The sequence below is a fragment of the Natator depressus genome, chromosome 4, assembly GCF_965152275.1.
Source record: "Natator depressus isolate rNatDep1 chromosome 4, rNatDep2.hap1, whole genome shotgun sequence".
In the NCBI taxonomy this organism is placed as follows: Eukaryota; Metazoa; Chordata; order Testudines; family Cheloniidae; genus Natator; species Natator depressus.
The window spans coordinates 18,835,095-18,856,415 of record NC_134237.1 but is presented as its reverse complement, the minus strand read 5'-3'; the positions used below and the strand labels follow the sequence as shown (position 1 = coordinate 18,856,415).

The 21,321-nt window shown below is 42.8% G+C and overlaps 1 long non-coding RNA gene across 1 annotated transcript in view; it reads right to left on the bottom strand.

Moving 5' to 3' along the window:
• Window positions 1-21,321, bottom strand: part of LOC141986237 (uncharacterized) — a 68,229-nt gene that overhangs the window by 5,154 nt on the left and 41,754 nt on the right. Inside the window, exons 4-6 of the long non-coding RNA XR_012639235.1 lie at window positions 19,097-19,258; window positions 12,988-13,100; window positions 12,489-12,569 (exon numbers count right to left, since the gene is read on the bottom strand). This is a non-coding gene — a long non-coding RNA (uncharacterized LOC141986237). The remainder of the gene's footprint in view (window positions 1-12,488; window positions 12,570-12,987; window positions 13,101-19,096; window positions 19,259-21,321) is intronic.

Here is a 21,321-nt window from a genome sequence, read left to right as displayed (position 1 = left end):
GGGGGTTTGGTTTTTTAAAATTGTCCTTTTATATCAGGCTATTAAAGGCCAGACTCTGCCACCCTTACTCCCAATGCTCAAATAAATTGGTTAGTCTCTAAGGTGCCACAAGTACTCCTTTTCTTTTCGCGAATACAGACTAACACGGCTGTTACTCTGATACTCCCAATGTGTTAGTGATACAAGAGCAGTTCATTTGTATAAAAAGTTACTTCTGGTTCTCTACTTCATTGTTACACCATTAATATGAACATGGGTTCTGAGGATTATTTATTATTCAATAATGACTAGGGACCAGAGGCTCCCATTACTAGGCACTGTCCAAACATGACAAGTTTGCAGTCCCAAAGAGTCCACTGGGGATCTCATATGTCAAAAATTAAAGGAGAAGGTGAGTGAGGATGTTATGCATCCCCTCAAGCTATGCTTCCTCATGGGTTTCTGTCTCCCTCTTATAAACTGATAACAGGTGCCTGTTTGCCAGTTTGCCATTTCTTCATACATCATTAACATATGAGAATTGCTTCTAGCCCTTATTAGAGCAGATAGCGGTGCTCAAGTTATTACAGTGAGAAAAAAACCTATGTGAACTATTTACTGCTTTGTCACTAATCCATTCCAATCAGTTTCCAAACTGATGGGACTAATAGAATAAAATGTATTCTCACAATCTGAGAGAAATTTCATTCAGCATGAGACCCTTGTAGGGACTGATGATTCTGAGAGCACCACAGTATCCAACTAGGGTTTCTCAAACTGGGTGCACTACCTGGGAATTAAAGCTACTTCAGATTTAGAAAGCTTCAAAAATTAAACATTGATCCTGTTTTACAATAGATTAAGGCAGATGGGTAGATCTTCCCTTAACAAGTTGAGCAGTGCATAGCCCTCATGAAGACAAATATTCTCCTTTCTCTTCTACAGCTAAGATTTATCTGTGTTTTTAATTCAGTCTTGTATTCAGTAAATGAAACAGAACTCTTAATGGCTTTCTGTGGTGATACCAGAACCTTTGCTTTCACTTATAAAAATATTTGCCCGAGAAAGCTACAGCGTGGACTTAATTTTCCCAAATGTGAAATTTAAGTTTTTGGGCTGTTCCCTTTGAGTACTTAACCAAATGAGCAGTGGCTGAACATAGCTCACCATTGATTCAAAGAGAACCATATTGTGCTAGGAAGTACTATTAGAGTAACTGACATTTTGAACCCATTATCAGTTACAGATTAAATAAAGCCCAAGACACTACTCTGGTAATTAAATAATCAAGAGAAAATAGCACGAGCTTGCTCAAGCTTTAATTTTGTGCCTTCGTTGGGACTGCAAACTTGTCATATTTGAACAGTGCCTAGTAATGGGAGCCTCTGGTCCCTAGACATTACTGAATAATAAATAATCCTCAGAACTCACATTCATATTAATGGTGTAGCAATGAAGGTGAGAACCAGAAGTAACTTTTTATACAAATGAACTGCTCTTGTATCACTAACCTATTGGGAGTAAGGGTGGCAGAGTCTGGCCTTTAATAGCCTATTATAAAAGGACAATTTAAAAAAAAACAAAAAAAAAACCAAACACCTAAGCAGATCATTCCAATCTGATATTCCCTTCTCCCCTCACAGCCTTTGGCATCAGCATTCTTTATTTTTAATCTTTTGTTTTATTTTTACTTCCTGGGTAAGAAAGCCGAGAGAGGGACCAAGGACAAAGCGATGTGCAAAACTAACCGCTTTATGGAAATTCATCATGTCCCAGGTACCATGAGCTACAACACATCTCTACGTTTCCCTAGGCCCTGATCCTGCACAGATCCACTCTTGCTTAAATTTAAACATGTGACTAATCACATTGACTGCAAAGAGATTACGCACATGCTCAAAATTAAGTACATGCCAAGTGCTTTGCTCAATGAGTGCCAAAATGTGCTCAGTTTACATGTAAAAACATTTTTACTAAATGTAACTTTGCTAACTAAAGGTGGGTTCTGATCACCTCACACATCACCATCAGTAAGTTCAGGTTTAATAGGCCAGTTTGTACTTTTAGTGACAGTAGTGCAATCTCACTGTAACTTTGAGAAACAGAATCCATCTCACACCGGAACACAGAGTACCTCCTCAGTGAGCAAGTTGCCCTAAATGGAAGAGGAGATTGGGGGGAAAACAGAAGCATCACACTGAGTGAAATGGAGAGGAGCACTTGACAAGCCAAAATTGACTTAGTCTGCATTTTAGGGCATTTAAGTGAATGGTCAATTATGTTTTTTAAAAATTATCAGTTACACAAGAACCCAAAATGATGAAGGACTGTAATTGCAATACAATCTCTCCCTTTGTGGTCTCTTAATAATAATCCATGGTTGTCTGCGGCTTTGTCCTCATGTCAAGAAGCCAAACTGATTGGATTTTAAGAATAGGGCTGCACAGTTTTATGACCATTACTAAAATCTGCAAAAAGGCAACCTAAGAAAAGAGTATTCAAGTCCCATGCTTCAGCCATAAACGGATTGCAGAAGTAAGTAATTCTACTACTCAGTTCAATATATAGCATTGGACATATGCATTATATGGCAGCTCTTAGCATTTTTTTTTAATTATTATGTTTATATATTTGTTTGCTTTTTGCCTTTCTCCAAAGTCCCAGGTATTATTCCAGCCATTAACGAGGTAGGATATCAAATCAGCCAGACTAATGGCCTCTGTTCTTGAAATGAAAAATCTCACGGAGTTACATATTTTGGTTTATCCCCAATAAAGTTTGGCACCATACAAGACAATTATGATAGTACCTGCCCTGGAAAGATCACAGCCTGAACAACAAGAGAGACAAGTCAATTAGGAGATCAAAAGATATCTTTTTATGATTAGTAAGGTCATCTCTTGCGCAACAACTAAATTTGAATGACAAGATGGAAGCCTAATGCAGTGGGAGATCCCTGATACACAGAGGCAGCACGGATGAAGTTGTGAAGGCAAATGTGGAAGAAGGAAATGGAGCAGAGAGGCTGGTACTATTTCTGGAGAAAGGAATAGAGAGAGATGTGATAGGAAATGAGTTCTGGGATACAGGCCACGTTGGAGTTAGGCAGAGTCTTCAAGGCAAGGATGAGGTGTATAGACTCTATGCCAGGGATGGCCAACCTGTGGCTCCGGAGCCACATGCAGCTCCTTGTATAGGCACGACTCTGGGTCCTGAGCTACAAGCGCCAGCTTTCCAATGTGCCGGGGGGTGCTCGCTGCTCAACCCCTGGCTCTGCCACAGGCCCTGCCCTCACTCCACCCATTCCGCTGAGCCTGCCATGCCCTCACTCCTCCTCCTCCCCCCGAGAGCCTCCTGGACGCCACGAAACAACTGATCGGGAGGTGTGGGGAGGGAGGAGGATGACTGATTGGGTGAGGGGGACGTGCTGGGGGCGGGGGAGCTGATGACGTATTACTTGGCTCTTTGGCAAAGTACATTGGTAAATTTTCGCTCCTTCTCAGGCTCAGGTTGGCCGCTCCTGCTGTATGCAGTGTCCAAATGGAAGCCATTACATCATCAATGCAAAGAGCAGAGAGACATGATCTGATTGACAAGCAACACCACAAGTGAAGTGCAGGCAGTGAGTTCTAATCCTGGCTGACATTGACTACCCTGGTAATCCCGGCCAGGTCACTTGAGCTCTTGGCCTCACTTTCCATCCAGGAAACAGGGATGGACAGCCAATTTACTTCACAGGATGGCTGTGAAGATTAATTAGCAGTTACAGCTTAGAAAATAGTGTCTTGGTGGAGAGGAATTTCAGGAATGTTTTGTTAATTATGAGTCAAAGTTCACATCCCTCCTCCCTTGTTTGCTTTTCTGAAAACATTCATGCCACCAGTTCTCCCCCCCCACACACACGGGCATTTGCACGCAAATATACACATTACTGTGGAAAGGAATGTGTTTGTGCAGGAAAAATTGCACAAATCTATTAAGGGCTTGATGGGCATCTCAAAAAGGAGCAGATTTTAAGAAACTCTGTCTATGTAAGCTGGTATATCGCAGCATAGTCACTGGATCTGTAGGCCGCAAAGCCAACACTGCATATTCAAAGATTCTAAGGAAATATCAGAAACAATTTATATTAGCATTTTGACATTTGTCTGAGTGCAATTCAGGGTGTTGCTATTGATTTATAAAACACTTTTGGGTTTAGATCCTGATCACCTTCCAAAACCATCCCTCTCCATGATGAATTGTCGTGAAGTTTTAACTCCAAGACCCAATGTTCTGAGGGTCTGTCAATCCCCCCCTCAATAATGCTGGGGTCACCACCTCACTTTATCCTCTCAGGCTCATTAAACACCACTGCACATTCTCTTATGTCCAATATTATCCCGATCTGAGTTGGTTTATTGTCCCACAGAGTGCAAGATAGTCCTCGAAAGCACAAAAATACAGTCCACACATCATACCCCAGTTCTGGAATCTTCTGCCACACCTGACCTTTGTTGCCTGCCTGCTCACAACAGCCCTTCCAGCTGCAGTTCTTCCCAGGCTTCTTCCTAGCTTCCAAGCCTCTAAGGTCAGCAGGTTAGCTGCTCCACTCCTCTCCTCCTCCTCAGCAGCCTGCTCCCAGGGGGCTCCAAGCCTGGGAGTCTCTCTCCAGGTAACTCCCTCAACTCCTTTAACAGACCTTCTCAGACAGCTCTCACTTGCCCATTTCCTGACACTGACTGACAACACACACACACACACACACACGCTCCTTTCTCAATTGACTTCACTTTCTCAATCTCTCCCCATTTATATGGCCTACTTGCCCTCTCAAGCCCCGTTGGGGGACAGTTGATGAGTCACAGGTAAACTGGAACCTTTCCCCCCATTTAAAGGGGCCAGTCTCCCTGTGACAGAGCTCCCAACACCCTCTGCCCACCCAGCAGAAGACTCAGTGCAGCTGGCCTAGTCCACCCAATCAGGTACACCTGACTGTTAGGTTAAGTACTGTGCCACTCCCATGGTGCAGCTCCTGCTTCTCAGGGAACACTGCTGTTTCCAGGTGCAGAAGGGAGTGTAATCCCTGGAGGAGACAACAATGTCCCAAAGACTGCTGCACCTTCCTCTGACCCCCGCCCCCCACCCCCAAAAAAATCTCTATTGTATCAGCAAACAATGGCCTTTCAGCCCAGTTATGCATCTGTTCCATAAGCCTGTATATGGACTGTAATGTCACACTTCTATTTTCCAGCTAGTTTTACTTTCCATCTGTCATTCATTCCTTCTTAAGTATCAGTTTATTGGGTTTCACAGCTTACTTCAAGATTTCATGTTTAAGTGCAGATTTGTGCACTTAAGATTGCAATGCTTGAGAATTAAGACTTTCTTGGTGATACTAAGAGTACCACAAAAAGCTCCTTAAGTGTCTGTAACTGTACATCACTCAGCACCAGAGATGCTCACAAGTCATAACTGCCAAGCATCTTGGCCTTCAGGCTGAAGCATTTCTTCTAACTAAAGATGATGAGTTATTTCCTTCAGGTTTAAGAACCTATTTGGGGAAAACAGGTACCTATCTCTACAGCCCTGTGCTATAACTGCAGACTCTCTTCAAACACTGCAAGGCCAGAAAATCAACACCGTGAGCCAGGGCAGTCTCTTGACATTCAAACAAGCTGAAGATGTTGCAAGAACTATTCTTGCCTAGATCTAAATGGAAATGAAAGGCTATTGAAATAAAAACACACACAAGTGAAAAAGCAACCGTCTCACACAAGAACATGTGCTCAAGAACATTGTCATTTGCCAGATAAGCAATTTCAATTATCCTTTTCTACTTCTGTGACTGAATGTGAAGTATTCAGATAAATTCATCTCTGGTGTAACTCTGTAGTATTTAATCAAGTTACTCCAGGAAAGAATTTGGATCCTCTCCTTTTGCTCAAACTCAAGGTGTGAGTTTAAGTATACATATATATATGTGCTGGGTTTGATTACTTGTTTGTTGGGTTATAAATTGCAGACGCCTCTTGGCCTGTCAAATACAGGCATTGCAAAAAAAATGGAGATTTACTACAAGGTAATTGGCTGCTTCCCTGTGATTAGTAATGGAATAAAAATCATTTCAGCTTCTAGTCATTTGTTCAAATCAAGCTTGCATCTGTAATAAAGATCTAAATTTGTTACCATCTACTGGCAGTTTAGTGGAAAGCTGGCATTCATATGTCCCAAATATCCAGGTCATAAAAACCCCAAGTGGCAACACTGCTCAGCAGAAAGGCTAAAGTCTTACTAGATGTAGCAACTGCACTGGCTATATTTACACCTATTACAGCTCTGGCTCCCCTCCCTCTTGTGGTCAGCCACCACACTGCTGTGTTGGACCCAACATTTGGATGCTGTGTGCTTCCACGCTTCCTGGGTTTTAAGTAGTGTCCAGTGTGTATCATTCTGCCCCCATAGGCATGCCCTCAGGATACAGACCCTTCTAGGGCCATGAGCTTCCATATCCCAATAGCCCCAGGGCCCAAGACCAGTGGCAGCCTCCTCACCCCGAATAGCTTTGCCACAACCTCACCTGAGCTCCACACTCATGGGTACTCTGCTTACACACAGTTTAACTCTTCAGAGACTATGGATAGTTAAAAGCAAACAACGCACAGAATTTGCAAGAGAAATTCTAAACCAAACAGACATTTTATCATGAAAAAAAAAAACCCACACAAGAGTTACAGATCTAGACACACAAAAAATGAACATCTGCATGCAAGATCCCCTATCAGTTTCCTCATTCCTCCTGACAGCCCTTTGAATCTTAATATCCTTCAGAGTGATCAGGGCCCTTCTGCACCCCCACCCTCCTGCTCAGTCTTGTCTTCCTGGTGATGGTCTCCTGTACACAGAAACCCTCCTGCTTATAAACACAATCTTGGTCATAACCCCAGTGTAACACCCCATGCTACCGCCATGCACAAGCCCTTTGTTTCAGATTGGGTGGTTCAGCTGAGAAGTGTCATTAGCAAGTCAGTAGTCCCTGGGAGCTGGCTGGCTGACCCTCCCTGTGCTAGCTCTCCCCAAGGTAAGAAACATGTTCTCCTTTTCAGGCTATGCACTACAACTGAACTACGCACATACCAGTTTAAGCTTGCTCTCAACACAGAACACAACAGACTCATATACAAAATAGAGTTTCTAGTCCACAATACAGGGTACCATCTTAAATGACACACACACCCCCCTCCCCTAAATGTAATTAAGGTGACAGTGTCCCCCCAAAACTATCCCAACACCCCTAGATGTAAGTTAGCTTGTAAGCAATTTTGTAGCAGGGACTGTAACTGTTTGTCTTTAGACCATCACAATGGGATCTGACGCTTTTGGGAGAGACTGGTTCTACCACAAACACAAACAATCATGACCTCAGCATGTCAGTGGCATTAGTATTACCATGTGGGAATATTTCCTGTGTTGCTACCCAAGCTCTGCCTGGCCTGTGGATAAGGTTAGGACATTAGTCTCCAGGGTTGTCACTCAAGCATCTTTCATAAGCATTAAATGCCCTCCAAAATGTTAAGGAAATGGAGGTTCGCCTACACACATTAAATATATTTAATCAGAGCTACAGAATGCCTTCTCTGAGCTGCTTTTGCTTTATTCACCATATTCCTGGATCATAAAAACTACTGTCTTTTCATCTTCCTTTCCCTGATCCATCTACATTCTGCAAGTGGGAAAAACACCTCTAGTTTATTTAAAATGCCCTATGGTTACATAAATAATTATCAAGATACATTAACAAATCATCATAGGTACACCTCATTAGATAGCAGCATGTAAATGAAATTTTGGAAAGGTAGGCCTAGATTTTCTTGTCTTGTGTCAAGTTAGGAGTGTATTCTTCATAGATGGTGTCAAGGTTCCTTCCTCACTCTGAACTCTAGGGTACAGATGTGGGGACCTGCATGTAAGACCGCCTAAGCTTATTCTTACCAGCTTAGGTTAAAAGCTGCCAACACCAAAGTGTTACACAAAGAACAGGCGAAGTGCCCACTTGGAAACGTCTCCCCCCAAAATATCCCCCCCAACCCCTACACCCCCTTTCCTGGGGAAGGCTTGATAAAAATCCTCACCAATTTGCATAGCTGAACACAGACCCAAACCCTTGGATCTTAAGAACAATGAAAAAGCAATCAGGATCTTAAAAGAAGAATTTTAATTAAAGAAAAAGTAAATCACCTCTGTAAAATCAGGATGGTAAATACCTTACAGGGTATTCAGATTCAAAACAGAGAATCCCTCGAGGCAAAACCTTAAGTTACAAAAAGGCACAAAAACAGGAATACACAGTCCATTCAGCACAACTTATTTTATCAGCCATTTAAACAAAACAGAATCTACGCATACCTAACTAGATTGCTTACTAACTCTTTACAAGAGTTCTGACGTGCATTCCTGCTCTGGTCCCGGCAAAAGCATCACACAGACAGAGAGGACCCTTTGTCCCCACCCCACTCCAGCTTTGAAAGTATCTTGTCTCCTCATTGGTCAGGTGCCAGTGAGGTCATCTTAGCTTCTTAACCCTTTACAGGTGAAAATGATTTTTCCTCTGGCCAGGAGGAATTTAAAGGTGTTTACCCTTCCCTTTATATTTATGGACAGATGGTGTGGACTCAAACACTGTAATTCATGGAGTCTTTTACAATATTTATATATCATGTGTGTACACTTTACACCAGTATTAGTTTGGTTGATGGGGGGGGGGGAAGGGAGGGAAGGAAAACACACAGAAAAATAAACTGACCCCCGTTTGATTAAATCCATATTTTTCATTGTCCTATTCATCAATATTTTTTAAATTGCTTGCAGTAGCAGACCAGGGATAATAGATATTTTCTGTGAGACCAAATCCATTTAACCTTTGGTAGCATTTGAGGGACTGCCATCTTCCTAAAGTGACTTATTTTGACCCTGAACTGTCTCAAGAGCTTGTCTCTTGTAAACTACATGCAAAGCTTCTGTCTCTGAATAAAGCCACTCAAGCATCACCGTTTACCTCCAAACTGATTGAGCAATCAGAACAGTCTGGGTGGAGGACAGGGGGGCAGATTAGACTTGGGTGAAAGACCAGTCTAGACAATATCTGTTGAAAGCTACAGCGGACGAAAGTTTGACAGCTCATGCTGTAAAAGTAGAAAACAAATTTACAGATTATTTTAGGGCTCTTAAGTAAGCTTGGCTTTCCATGCCAAAATATATGAATGTAGCCTATTACTTTCGGTGTTCTCTCATCCTATTCGTATACATACCTATACACACCTAAAACTAGAATCATTCATCACATCATAACTTCGTTCTTGTGAACTTCTGAGCAACCCCTGTAATGCTTTATCACTGGTGTAATCTGTCCAGATCATAGGTGGTACGAGGTGAGTACTGCCCTTCCTCCCTGCCCATCCCCAGCTTCCTCTCATCTTCCCTCTTGGTGGTTTTCCCCTTATTTAATGTCTGACCACCCTAACCTCTATTGATCTGCATGCTTTTAATGAGTAATGGGTGTGGAGGATTAGATGGGAAATGGTTCACCCTGACATGTTACTAGTACTGGCTTCCTCCATTCTACATACATGAGATGGAAGAATCCATGAGATGGAGGTGGGAAGCAGTGCTTGGGCTTTTAAACACTGCATCTTTTTAAAAAAGAAAAAAAAAAGTTAAATATTTTTCAAAATTTCTGGAAGTTTGAAAAAAAGGAGTTGGAGGTTCTGTCAAGCCTTTTCTCTGCTTCTACACGTTAATGAAAAGTAGAGCTACTGGGCACCACCACCACATTGCATTTACAGCACATATTATAGTTTTCATCCAGTGATGTCAAGGCACCTTACAAATATTTGAGACTCACAACAGGAAATGTCCTGTTTGATTGGTAAGTATTATTACCCCTCCACAAGCTCACTCAGTAGCAGTATCAAGAACAATACCCTAGAAAATCCCAGCTTCCAGTTCTTAAATCTGAACCCACTGCCCAGGCGGAGGAGTAGGATTAGGGCCAGTGAAAATGTTCACACCTACCAAGTCAGATTTTTGCATTCAGAAACTGATATTCCAAAATTATGTCCTAATCAAGTTCAGTTATTACATTGTAACATAGGAATTTTGTTAATTAATATCACAACAATACTTAGCCCGTTTACGTCAGGTTATATTCATAGAATCATGGAATATCAGGGTTAGAAGGGACCTCAGGAGGTCATCTAGTCCAACCCCCTGCTCAAAGCAGGACCAATCCCCAACTAAATCATCCCAGCCAGGGCTTTGTCAAGCCTGACCTTAAAAATATCTAAGGAAGGAGATTCCACCACCTCCCTAGGGAACGCATTCTAGTGTTTCACCACCCTCTTAGTGAAAAAGTTTTTCCTAATATCCAACCTAAACCTCCCCCACTGCAACTTGAGACCATTACTCCTTGTTCTGTCACCTGCTACCACCGAGAACAGTTTAGAGCCATCCTCTCTGGAACCCCCTTTCAAGTAGCTGAAAGCAGCTATCAAATCCCTCCTCATTCTTCTCTTCCACAGACTAAACAATCCCAGTTCCCTCAGCCTCTCCTCTTAAGTCATGTGTTCCAGTCCCCTCATCATTTTTGTTGCCCTCCGCTGGACCTTTTCCAATTTTTCCACATCCTTCTTGTAGCGTGGGGCTCAAAACTGAATACAGTACTCCAGATGAGGCCTCACCAATGTCGAATAGAGGGGAACGATCACGTCCCTCGATCTGCTGGCAATGCCCCTACTTATACCTCCCAAAATGCCATTGGCCTTCTTGGCAACAAAGGCACGCTGTTGACTTGTATCCAGCTTCTCGTCCACTATAACCCCTAGGTCCTTTTCTGCAGAACTGCTGCCGAGCCATTCGGTCCCTAGTCTGTAGCGGTGCATGGGGTTCTTCCGTCCTAAGTGCAGGACTCTGCACTTGTCCTTGTTTAACCTCATCTGATTTCTTTTGGCCCAATCCTCCAATTTGTCTAGGTCCCTCTGTATCCTATCTACCTCTCCTCCCAGTTCAGTGTCATCTGCAAACTTGCTGAGGGTGCAATCTACACCATCTTCCAGATCATTTATGAAGATATTGAACAAAACCGGCCCCAGGATCGACCCTTGGGGCACTCCGCTTGATACCGGCTGCCAACTAGACATGGAGCCATTGATCACTACCTGTTGAGCCCGATGATCTAGCCAGCTTTCTATCCACCTTATAGTCCATTCATCCAGCCCATACTTCTTTAACTTGCTGGCAAGAATACTGTGGGAGACAGTGTCAAAAGCGTTGCTAAAGTCAAGGAACAACACGTCCACCGCTTTCCCCTCATCCACAGAGCCAGTTATCTCGTCATAGAAGGCAATTAGATTAGTCAGGCATGACTTGCCCTTGGTGAATCCATGCTGACTGTTCCTGATCACTTTCCTCTCCTCTAAGTGCTTCAGCATTGATTCCTTGAGGACCCGCTCCATGATTTTTCCAGGGACTGAGGTGAGGCTGACTGGCCTGTAGTTCCCAGGATCCTCCTTCTTCCCTTTTTTAAAGATGGGCACTACATTAGCCTTTTTCCAGTCGTCTGGGACTTTCCCCGATCGCCATGAGTTTTCAAAGATAACGGCCAATGGCTCTGCAATCACATCCGCCAACTCTTTTAGCACTCTCGGATGCAATGCATCCGGCCCCATGGACTTGTGCACGTCCAGCTTTTCTAAATAGTCCCGAACCACTTCTTTCTCCACAGAGGGCTGGTCACCTCCTCCCCATGCTGTGCTGCCCAGTGCAGTAGTCTGGGAGCTGACCTCAAGAACGCCAACTTCTACTGGTGTGTGGCCCCACATGGCACGTTACCTCTGTTTCCCAAATGGAGTCTTCTGCACACTTCAGTTATGGATGTGGCTTAGCCCCGTGCCCAGTCACAGAGAGAGTTCAACCCCTCCCACATTAGCCAAGTCTCCCCAAAACAAGAACCCAAGTCACTTTAGCCCCACTGGGCTCAGTTTTCAGTCCCCTACCTTCCTTCCAGGACCTCAGTTGCAACAGCTTGCCTTAACACCCACCAGTGGGTTCCTGGTAACCAATCTAACTATCAGCCTGCATCAGGCCTACCTTGCCATGGGGAGGTGCTGATAGACTGCAGTCTTCAATCCACTCCTGGCCCTAGCAAGACTTCTCACCCCTCAAGGAAGCTGCCCATCTGCCCTCCTTCTGTCAGCTCCCAAATGAGCTGTGCTCCCTCCTCCTTCCTGCTCTGACACTGAGTACCTGTGCAGTAGGGTGGGGCTAACTGGGCAGCTGGTTAGCTCCTTCCTGATGTGTATGGAGTTGGTTTACCCCCTCACATACAAACTAAAAATAAAGCATGTACACCAAAACATGCTGTCTAGTTGCAGTATTTGAAAGGAGAATGAGAACTTTACAGCATCAAAATTCCTGTCACAATGTGCTGAGTTCTATGGCTGCTATGCTCTGCAAAACATATACCTTTGCCTCACCTCATTTCCAAGCAACCTTCCTCCCTCAGTCTGTGCTGGCCAACATCAGAGGTGTAGCAGTATCCTTGTCAGTCACTGAATCTGCAGCAGTAAAATCTGTGAGGTTAGGAACCATTCCCTGAGTGTAGTTCCCACAATATATTCTGACAACTGGCTTTTCAGTAGAGAATGAGGAACAACAATGTCAGGGCTAGGACAGGACCGCAATGAACCTTTTCCCCTTTAAGCAAAGATGAGTCAGTATACAAACATTGCTATGATGACAGTAGAAAACATAACTCTAAAAGCATAAAGAGTTTACACCACTCTCCACATTTCCATTCTACTTTACAACCACAAGAAGTAAAATGAATAGGGCTGGATTTAGGGGCAGGAGACCCAGGCAACCACCTGGTGTGCTGGGCTTGGGGTGCTGCTTTTGCTAGCAACAAAAGGGGAACATTTTACCTCAAAACATTCTATGTTTCAGGTATTCTGTATGTGGATACATTTCACTAACCTCATAGAATGTTCTGGACCTTTGTAGAATCTCCTGGAACTTTAACAAATTGGGGTGGGTGGGGGTGCCGAAGAAGCTTCTCACCTGTGGTGCCATTTGTTCTATGGCTGGCCCTGAAAATTAAGCCAAGAGTTTTGTGAGGGCTTTTTTTTTTTTTTTTTTTAACCTCCAATTCAGTTTGACAACCTCATTAGCAATATATAGTAGCACTGGAGGAGTACTATGGATAGAATAAACTGCCCAGCTATACAGAAAAATTAAGACTAAAAGCAAACCTGGAGCATGAATCTTTCTTCAGCTGGTTCAGATGTTACATTCATTATCTTACAACGAGTCTGCCAGATGTTTCTTCCATTCTCCCCTACCCAGAAGAAACATGGAGTAGACAGTTTAGGGCAGTTTACAACAGATTTGCTACAGGAGCTGGAACGATGTGTTGAATTGAGTACAAAACAGCACAGTTGTCAAGGTTCCTTCCCCACTCTGAACTCTAGGGTACAGATGTGGGGACCTGCATGAAAGACCGCCTAAGCTTATTCTTACCAGCTTAGGTTAAAAGCTGCCATCACTGAAGTGTTACACAAAGAACAGGGGAAGTGCCCACTTGGAAACATCTCCCCCACAAAATATCCCCCAAGGTTTGCACCCCCTTTCCTGGGGAAGGCTTGATAAAAATCCTCACCAACTTGCATAGGTGAACACAGACCCAAACCCTTGGATCTTAAGAACAATGAAAAAAAAAAAAAACACACAATCAGGTTCTTAAAAGAAAGAAGAAGTAAAACAATCACTTCTGTAAAATCAGGATGGTAAATACCTTACAGGGTAATCAGATTCAAAACATAGAGAATCCCTCTAGGCATAACCTTAAGTTACAAAAAGACACAAAAGCAGGAATATAAATTCCATTCAGCACAATTTATTTTATCATCACCCATTTGAACAAAAAACAGAAACTAACGCATATCTAACTAGATTGCTTGCTAACTCTTTACAGGAGTTCTGACCTGCATTCCTGCTCTGGTCCTGGCAAAAGCATCACAAAGACAGAGAGGACCCTTTGTTTCCCCCCCTCCTCCAGCTTTGAAAGTATCTTGTCTCCTCATTGGTCATTTTGGTCAGGTGCCAGCGAGGTTACCTTAGGGTTTTTCCTCTGGCCAGGAGGGATTTAAAGGTGGTTAGCCTTCCCTTTATATTTATGACAACAGTGAAATTTTTTACATTTCTAAATTAAATTTTTTCAGTCTTAAAGAAGGAAAGTTCTTCAAAAGCCATATCTATACAGCACTACTGAAACAGTCAGTGGAGGGGTCGGGAGGGCAAAACCCAGCTGGCTCTCAGCCATGGGGAAGCAGGGAAATTGGCTACTGGAGAAAGTCCTACAAGAAGTGCTCTAGAATCTTCCTTGTCTGGAGGCAAAAGAGCAGGAAAACTGGTTTAACCAGCCAACTGAAGACTCCCTGAGTTTAGGAGAATTCCAGAGTGGCCAGCTCAATGCCACTCCATACTTCCCCTCCCCCCCGGCAAAGGGGGCACATCAGGTGTGCAGCAGGAGAAAAGGGTGTAACTGGCACTTTACTGCATTCCAGCAAATCCCCAGCTGCCACAGTGGCCCTTTGCAAGCTATTGCTTCCAGCCAGACTTTTGAGCAGCCCTGGGGCTGTTTTAAGTTGTGCCAGGAACCAAATCAACCTGTGGCCAGCCCAAACAACTGTGATCCACAAAGGTGGCTCTAAGCCACCCTGTTTGTCAGCTGGGCAGACGACAGGTTGGCTGCAGCTGAGTTGGTTTCATAATAAGGAATACTTTTAAAAAAAAATAAAAATAAAAAAAAGCTTTCCAACCAGAACAATGATCAGTTTATAAAACATGTCCACACATCGATGCATGATCTTGGTGTTCCAACCTAAACACTACCCTTTCAATATACAAAATGTAGCATGCCATAAACATGAAGGGAAAGATGTCTACTGGTGAGCAAACATTTTGCCTAATGGAGGGAGAGACAAGGAATGTGTGTATTTGATCTGCTGTTCCAGTTGTCTTTTACATGTTGTTAATATGCCTTCCTAAAGCTACATTCTTGAAATATTTTGTTCCTTCTTTCCCTGGGAGGGAGATCATGTGGACATAAATTTCTTCTTCACAGATGAAGTGTTCATGGCTGTTCACTTCATTAAAAGTGAATCAAGGCTGATGGCCATATTTTTAGCTAGGAAGTTCTTTTCAAGGTAATAAAAGTCCTTTAACTTTTTTCTGAGGTTTCTCACACAGCGAACAGCAAACGTGAAGCTGCACAAAATAATAAAGTTCCGTACATCCAAAGGGAAATATTGCAACCTCCCATGTGCAACAAAAAAAATCTCAGTTTTTTAAAAAGGTGTGCAACAGGGAGATATTAAAAACATCAAAAAAAATTAAAAATTACTAGTCACATTTGAAATTCTTGGCCACATATTTTTTGCTTTAGATCTGTGATAGTGTTTTCATTTAGTTTCCTATCAAGATCACTGTTACCTAGCTGGATATTTCGTTACAAAAGTATAAGGAGAAAGGAGGCAACACCTTGAGCAAGGAGGAGGAAGAAAGTGAGATTTTGAAAGAAGTCTAATCAATAAAACTAAAAAAAAAAAAAAAAAAAAAAGCAGCTTTATAAAAAGTGAAAACATCCCTGTTTATTACTAAATCTGAACCACAGTCGAGCATCTACAGTTTCGTGTGCTTTCCCTCATTGGCCAAAAGGAGCTGTTTTCAGAGGAAGAGAATAATTGATGTTGGAGGATCTCATTACCAGGTGTCCGTTAGCATAAATATACAGCAGATTAATTATGCATACAGAACTCATGCTTTACTAATGGGAAGCCTGCCATCATTAGATATAGAGCCAAATAGCCTATGCCAGCATTTGGCTATAACAAAGGTAAGTCTCAGGGTTTAACAAATGACTGTAGTGATGTTTGAAGATCCTTGACGAGCAACCACCTTCTTAATCATCTCCAAATGGCATTTACATAAATTAATGATTGCAGTGATTATATACTGAATGTGAACAGCATCCTAAGGGTTGGCAGAGTCTAGCCACAGAGTGTATTAAACCAAAAATGACCTGAAGTTGGAGACAGAAAGAGTTTATGTATAGCCTATGAAGACTACATATACCTTATTAAAAAAAGCAGCCTTGTTTAAGTCAAAGTCCCCAGTTAATCACATCACTGTCACTTCTAACATCAACAGTAGACACAATGGATTCCTCCCATATTTACCCAAATATTTTGGCTGTCCATACCATAATTTGGTTTAATGGGGTCGAGCTGTACATTTCCCAGGTATCTGTTATGTGACTAACATCTGATACATGACAAACCCCACTAGGCAAAGACAAAGGATGAGATGCTAGACATCCTTATGTGGAAGAGGTCTTCTTTCCAAGAGTTCTATTGTGCTTGTGTGAGGACAAATTCTCATTCATGCCTACTTCTTTCATTGGTGGGGGTGGGTTCTGTGGTTTCTATCACAGCAATAACCGTAGGGTAAGAGGTTCCAATAAGTGGCATACCTCTCCTTCTGCACAAGTACTGACAAAGAGCACTTCTTTTGTCCTTATTTCTCTGCAGTTGTTAAACAATTATCGAAACAAGTAAGATCTTTCAAGGCCCCTTATATTCCTCTTTCCTCATTTCAGACATTAAAGAGCAGGTGATAAGAGAATCTTCTGAATAAGACAACTGTTGATTCTATTCTCATCCTGAGAGGCATTATCCTTTCCCATAAAGTTAGATGTCCCTTGCTGCGAGTGCAGCTGACAGCTGTTTTTTCCCCCATCACAACCCGGGTGAGTAAACATTGCTGTTGTAGGTATTTCCTGACCAGAACAATGCCTCATCTTTCACATTCCATGGTGCAATCCAGGGAGGGGGTGTCTCGCCACCTGCTCTGCAACTTTGGGTGCCTCACAATGGTTTGCTACAGTAGCTCCCAACCTGTGCTGCTCACAAAGAGCCTACCAGGAAGCAGGTCACAACCTGAGGGTCCATGGAGAGCTGCAGCCCTGGTCCAGCAGCTCTGACCCCAGCAGCTTGTTAGCAACACTCCAGTCACACTCTGGCTTCCACCAGCCTTGGTTACTAGTCGCAGGGTGACACCAACAAACTCGCGGTCCTGCATTTTCCCCAAAATGTGTATTCTGCACTTTTCTACTGTACTTTTCAGATATTAAGATGTGTTACCCCTGTAAGAAGTCAATATTCAACAGTTTGCTACTTTAACTGGATTTACCAAACTGTTCTGTTTAAACACAGTATTGGATTGGTGTACATGAAAGGTATAAACAAACAAAAGAAGATAGGATTTCCACTGAATTCAAGTATAAAAAGAGAAAGTTATAAATGGTTAACAGAAAATAAAAGTGAACACACATACCTCAAAGTCCAGAACTTGATCTAGCAAGCTTTTGTTCAAGTTTTTGTTTAAGATGGCCTCTCTCATGGACAGTCTTCAGGTGAGATGGTGACTGATCCTTCTCTTGGTCAGGATTTCTCCCAGAGGTGCAAAGATGCTGGTGCCCTTGTTGTCTTAGGTGAAAGAAATAATTTGGGGTTCTCTGCCCCTTTCTTTTATAACCAGTGAACCTTTAAAGTGGTTTCTTCTTCAAATTAAAGTTTATTCAAGGACTAAAGAAAGCGACATGGAGTCTGGTGATGAAGGATGCTTCAGGCTCTCTCTTCCCCTACTTCCGTTTGCTGAAATCCAAATTGTTCTGTTTCCTCCCATCTCTTCCACCTGCTGTCTCAAGGACCTTTACTACCTGTATGTCAACTGAGGTGTCAACACATTCCTTTGCTCAGGATAGGCCTGTTTTGCAACTTTTGCCTAGGCAGGGCTGTGTGGTTTTGAACATGTGTTATCATCCAGGGGGGTTTCATAACTTCAAATGTTGCTGCTACACACATTTCACCATTATTGACTAACGAACTACTCATTTTCAGATGATACCTCACAAGGCATATTTTGTACAAAGATTATTACACTAGCGTGTAGGGTGTGCATATAGGGTTGCTTTTGGTAACACTGTCCAGGTATCTATATACAGCTATAGCAAAGCCCACCTGATGCAGAGAGGGAACAGAAGCCTAACTGATGCCATCAATCATGTATGGTTTCAGAGTAGCAGCCGTGTTAGTGTGTATTCGCAAAAAGAAAAGGAGTACTTGTGGCACCTTAGACACTAAGCAATTTATTTGAGCATAAGCTTTCGTGAGCTACAGCTGAAGTGAGCTTTAGCTCACGAAAGCTTAAGCTCAAATAAATTGCTTAGTCTCTAAGGTGCCACAAGTACTCCTTTTCTTTTATCAATCACGTATGTGAAACTTTAGTCCTACATCAGAGACTTAAAATCACTAGACATACATGTTCACACACTTCAGAGCACCTAAGACTTTTATATAAGTTCCTGCTCATCCACAAAGCACTGAAATTCTTTTCAGAGGACAGGAAAAAAATATTACCAATTTTTAATGCAACTTTCAGAAGACCAAAACAAAACTAACTTCAGCAAACACATCTATAAAAACACAATCTCATAGAAGAGCCTTCTTCCTAAAAATTCCTCGACTTCTTCTCAGTATCTCTCTTCACCCAGAAAATACATTTCTATTTTCCCCCCGATCTACCTTGCTGGATTAAAAGGCTGGTGTATATCTGAAGTAACTTTTGGAAAAGAACTGGAACTATTAATTATTTTATACAACCGCCTACACAAACAACAAATGAAGAAAATGGTATCCAAATACTTCCTGCAGAGATCCCTGTTCTAACCTCTAACAGCAGACATCTCTGCTGCAGAACACTTGTGTGATATCTTTGTTTTGCTAGCAGAGCAGCACCCTCTAATGGCATTATTTTAAGAATGATCCCAGAAGACGTCAAATCAATTTTACATAGAAATTGACAGTAATTAACAGTATACTGTTTCAGTGGTCACCATACGGGAGCATACGGTTACTTGGGGGGCAGACTGCTCTACGGGGGCCTAAGGCACAGGAGAGGAGGAATGTGAGTGGGGAAACCTGCTGGTAGCCTACAAAAAACAAAATGCATGAAAGCCACCCACCTATTCTCTCTACACCTGAGGAAGACACCAATGCAGCCAACAGAGCAGAAGCAAGTTACTGGCCCAAGTTCCTCCTCTGCTCCTGTGGCACTCAGCTCAGTTCCAAGAACACAAAGCCACCGATGGTCCTACCATGCTCCAAGAAAGACAAAGTTTTCTAGCCTGTGGGAAGAAAAAACAAAGAAAAATGCACAGAAAGGGGGGCTAGAGTAAAAAAACAGGAGAGAGAAAATGGACATTAACTAGCGATAGTGGCACCTGTGCCAGGGGACACAAGTGGGGCTATCCCTCAATCCACTGAAAGCAGCTCATGATGAAAAACCCAAGACTAGGAACCTTATTCTAGGGAAAGCTAGTAATGCCATTACAAGCTACAAAATTCTGGGGGATAACTGATTGTTCAAAATCTAGGGTTTAAAAACATTACAATGCTTTGCCACGTTCATGAATTGTTAGTACAAAAGAGCAATAGGCAGACTGAAACTGGAGTAAGCAAATGACTTTTCAAAAGTGAATTTTATTGTTCAAGTTGTATATTGGCCAAGACTACATTTTCCAAAGTGGCTACTGATTTGGGGTACTTCAGGTTTTTGAGTAGCCATCCTAGAGAACACATTTAGAAGCTCTGATTCTCAAAGTGCTGAGAATATCCAGCCCCTTTAAAGTGTTTCAAGTTGAGCACCCAAAAAATTGAGGCATCCAAAATCACTAATCACTTTAGAAAATTAATATCTATACTGCTTACAGGCATAGCTGAATCTCAGTCGAGGAAATGTGAAGGACAACTGCACATAGAATATTAGAAATAAATTAGTTAAATTTTATGGTTAGTACAGTTACATACTACAGGGATGAAAGATTCTGGAAAAGAGCTGGTTAATTTTGCTTTTAGTGAAGTAAACTTTCCTAGAATCTTTCAAACAGTCAATAAGTAATACAAGTTATTAAAAATCTGCTGTATAATAAAGCTCTGGGACCAGATGGATTTTCAGCAGGCTTTTCAACATAATTTCAGGATTATTGATCCAACGTTTTGTCAAGTTTTCAATTATATTTTCCATGACTGGGAGAAGGCTGGGAATCGTTGTATGTAACTGGCTCATATTACATTCTTTCTGAGAAAGAGTGCTCTGACGCATGCAGCCCAGAAACAACCACCTCTATGTTGAACAGTGGTTCCCAAGGTTTAGCTTCAGTTTTCACCAATACAAGAGAAAAATAAAAATTATACTGGAATCTAAAACTCTGAAAATGATGTAGCGTGTTTCCCAAACTAGGGCCGCCGCTTGTGCAGGGCAAAGCCCTGACGGGCCGGGCCGGTTTGTTTACCTGCCGCGCCTGCAGGTTCGGCCGATCGCGGCTCCCGCGGGCCGCGCTTTGCTGTGCCCGGCCCATGGGGGCTGCGGGAAGCGGCGGCCAGGCCCGCATGCCGCTTCCCGCAGCCCCCATGGACCGGGCACAGGAAAGCGCGGCCCGCGGGAGCCGCGATCGGCCGAACCTGCAGGCGCGGCAGGTAAACAAACCGGCCTGGCCCGCCAGGGCCTTGCCCTGCACAAGCGGTGGCCCCAGTTCGGAAACCACTGAGGACAGACCCAAGCTAACAGGTATGGATATGTTGGCCTGGTAAAAGAGAAGCTGTTAGTTGGTCTGATCCAGACTTGGAGACTTTTGTAAAAGGAAATGTATGTTTTTGTTGGAGTGGACGCAAGGAAAAGGAGTTCTTGAATCCGACAGGCCAATGAGTCCCTCTCCTGGCTCCGAAAGTTAATTTCTGGTATGGTGATGGGCAGCAGTAGAAAGCCGGATGATCGCAGTCATCTGCCACAGTGCACCTGGAAGCAGCAAAGGCAGCAGAAGGCTAAAAGGCAGACTCAGACCCATAGGTCTATCTCCAGGAGCTTCACAGTTTCTGCATGCATTGATCTTCAATTTGGGGAACAGACATAAAAATATATGTGTACACTAGAGTTGGGCGACATTTTCCAGCAGAAACTTTGTAAAAAAAAAAAAAAAAGAAAAAAAATGATGCTTGTCCCCCCCCCCACCCCAAAATACTCAGTAACCCAGTGTCTCTTAGGATTGAGATAAAGTAATTCCTGACCCCATATTCAGAACTGCACGGAGACCTTGAGCTAATATCCAAACTCACCGACTTCCTGGTGTTTGCTTTTACTGGTGACTCAAAAACACAATAGAGTTTAAGATAGGCTGCTTCTAGTGTTTCC